The sequence below is a fragment of the Chenopodium quinoa genome, unplaced genomic scaffold, assembly GCF_001683475.1.
Source record: "Chenopodium quinoa cultivar QQ74 unplaced genomic scaffold, ASM168347v1, whole genome shotgun sequence".
NCBI classification, from domain to species: Eukaryota; Viridiplantae; Streptophyta; class Magnoliopsida; order Caryophyllales; family Amaranthaceae; genus Chenopodium; species Chenopodium quinoa.
The window spans coordinates 2,315,362-2,318,829 of NW_018743448.1; positions in this window are offsets into that span (position 1 = coordinate 2,315,362).

Sequence of the window (3,468 nt, forward strand, 5' to 3'; positions counted from 1 at the left end):
AGTGGGAGCCATCACTTAGACAATAAATCCTAAATTACATATGCTCCATAACACTCTCAAAATTTTATCATCTTATTATGAAATTGTTCGATAATGAAGTTGCTAAGATTTGCAAAGTAATAGTAGCTAAACCTATGTAATTAATGAACGACAACATTCACCAGATTGCATGAAAGAAATCAAGCATATTAAATATGGGTGTGATTTCTATAAATTTTTTGTGAAGAGTGTTACTTTTGAAACATTTGAGGAAAACCATTTATCCATATAAGATGAAACGTTGAAAATTTTCATGGTGGAATAAAATTCCACAAACTATTTAATTGTGATTTAAAATTACATAATGAGTCCATTCGATTTTAAAGTATATTCAAAACAGGGTATCAAGACCATGTCTTAGATAAAGAAACACCTGTTAAGTGAACATTGAATATTTCAATAGAAAATTATCCCTAATCAAGGTCATTTAAATGATGGACGATTAATGACCACTTGAGATTAGTGTGTAGTATGATTTATAGCACTGTTTCTTGTGCTACAAGGACATGATAGTCATAAATCATTTGCACAGGTACTAGTTTGGAACTGTATCGGATGGACCTATGAGAGTACTTTAAGAGATTTAAAAATCGTCATAAGTATATTTCTCATTATAGCTATCGAAACCTTTTTCTTCGACCATGAGTATTGCAAGTTCTCTTGTTTGAGTACTAGTCGTTTTGATGTTGTCAAACGTCTGCCGTAAATGGGGATTATAACGGTAACACTGAGGCGACTAGGTCCTCTTAGTAATTAAGAGAAGCTTACAGTACAAGATTGGGAATGTCCCCCTATTAACAATAGGGAATATGTCTTTGTTGTTACAAGGCCTCTCGAAGAGCGAGACTGTGAAAATGCATGGCCGTGCTCGGATGGATTTTAGAAATCATATGTTTACTGACAGTCAAACTCAGGAATCAAGAAACACTTCTGGACGTAAGAATATTACCTTATAGTTCATGAAGAGACATTAAGCGACCTAGGAAAAAGGGCTATACACAAATTGCGCACTTGTCCCGAAGGACAAGTGGGAGATTGAAAGGAATGGTGTCCTTCCAACTAGTGTATTCATGTATGAGTTTTATACCATGTTTTATCCCGGTTTTACAATGTATATTTGCATGGTTTTAGGCTCTATGGAGCCATTTCTCGCTAACAATCTCTTCTCTAGTGTGTCCGATGTATTTTTATTGAGTTTTATAAGAATACGGAGTTTCTTGTACGAATCGGACGTGTTTTGGATGTTTATAGAAGAGGTTAGTATGTGAAGATGAAGATTTCCCCCATGCCCTGTTGACCCTAGCTTGCCCGGTCAGACAAGGCAAAGAAGGATAAGCTAATACGGAGAATATGCTGCAGACTCCATATGCCCGGTTGGGCATAGCTCGCCCGGTGGGACCGGACACTAAAGAGTTAGAATTTCACATCTCAATTTATGAAGCCGTCTTGCGCGCCCGATCGGGCGTGGCTTGCCCGATGGGACCGGGCAAAAGAAGGAAGATGAAATACGAAGAAGAGGCGACGCACCACCTTTCACCACCCAATCCGGCACCCCTTACCCGGTTGGACCGGGCACTGTTTTGCGGAAGCCGACTTGTTTAATTTCGTAATTTTATCTTTTTAGGGGTATAAATACCCTTTGTAATCACAATTAGAATACACACAATTATATCCTCTAGTATTAGTTTTCTCTAAGAACCCTAGTTTTACTTTCTTTAAGCATTTTAATTTCTACTCTTAGTTTGATTATTGTTCATCAACAATTTGAGTTCTTTCAATTGAAGAAATTTTGGTATTCATCTATCTCACTTCTCTTTCATTTATTATTGCTTATTGATTATGTTTTCTCTATTAATTCTTGTTATTGGTTTTGCTATTACGTGTGAGTAGATTCATAATCCGGGATCTTGCAAAGCCCGGATATGATTAATGCTTATATTTAATCTTTATATTCTCCAATAATATTTCCAATTGACATGCTTGATTGATTGTGTTTATGCCAATACTAGATTAGGAATAATTCGTATTGTTATCATCCCTTTGTTCTTATTGCAACGGAAGTTGAATATTAACGGGATTTGGGTATTTCAATAAAGGGTTTGAAGGTCATCACGGAAGTAGATGATTTAATGATTAGGAAGTTAAGTATTGTGTTTAATGTCCCTTATTTGCTTGATTCCATGGAAATAGGCTTGATAGCTGATTTGGGAAGCCATTGATAACTCATGAGAGACCTTTGGTATTGATTAGGGAATGCTTTTCCTCTTGTCGATTGAATTGTTATTGGGGGTCGATTTATTTATGCATTGATTAAATCCGTGGTAATGCTTGATCTTGGATGTTTTAGTTCATTGGTTTATCACTTTTCTTTACATTAATTGATTTCTTTAACTATTAGTTCTTAGAAGTTCATCACCTTTGAATTGTCACTTGCTTAGTGATTATTTGAGTCTATTTAATTAGGTGAACCTTAGTCTCTTGGGATTCGATCCTTACTTGCCCGTCTACATAGTAGTGGTCTCGTTAGGTTTATTTTTGTTAGGTTCGCGACACGCCTATCATGTATTATTCCGGTAGAGAGTTCAGAATTATTAGAAAGCTATTTTTTAATGAGGTCAAGTGATCGGAATGCCTAGGTGGAGGCCGCTTCCGATCACTAATATTAATGTGTAATTGATATTACAGCTTAATCTCAACTAAACCCTTCGGGTCACACCCAATCGAGTAACCAATCTGAGACAACGAATCAATCCGAAGGATTACATGAGTCATTAGAGTATTACGAACAAAGACGTTGGATATCGAGTTAGAGCGTCGAGACCGAGCGTCGTAAGTTGTATCGAATTTAGAATTCGACGAGACGTGTAATCAAGCAAACGACAAGTACGAGCCAAGCCGTAACATCGATTGGTCTAGCCATGCGAGTGCTAGGATAGGCGAGGTGCCAAACCGCATGCGTGCTAGCGTGCCTGGCATTTCCTAGCACACGCACATCGCATAGCACGAGCATCGCAAGATGCGTGCCATGCGTGTGTGTGTTGTGGCCTTGCATGTGTGGCTAAGCGTGCTGGCTAGCATAGCAGCACGGGCCGTATCATTGCTAGCCTCGCAGCATGCTAGGCTTAGCCCAGCACATCGCAACCTCTCGCATAGCAGCCACGCATCGCAGCATGCTTGCGTGCTAGGCATCGCATCATGCAGTGGCTGGGAATGCTTGTGTGCTGAGCAGCGCTCTCACATAGCAGCATCACACACCCAGCAGCTGTGTGCTAGGCATGTTGGGCTGTGCATGTGTGCTAGCGAGCAGCACCAAGCACCACGCCACTCACATAGCATCAACACGCACCAAGCAGCAGCATGCGTTGGCTGGTTGGGTGCTGGCTGGCGGTGCGCATGTTACGTGCTAGCTGGCTAGGCTGCTAGCCTTGG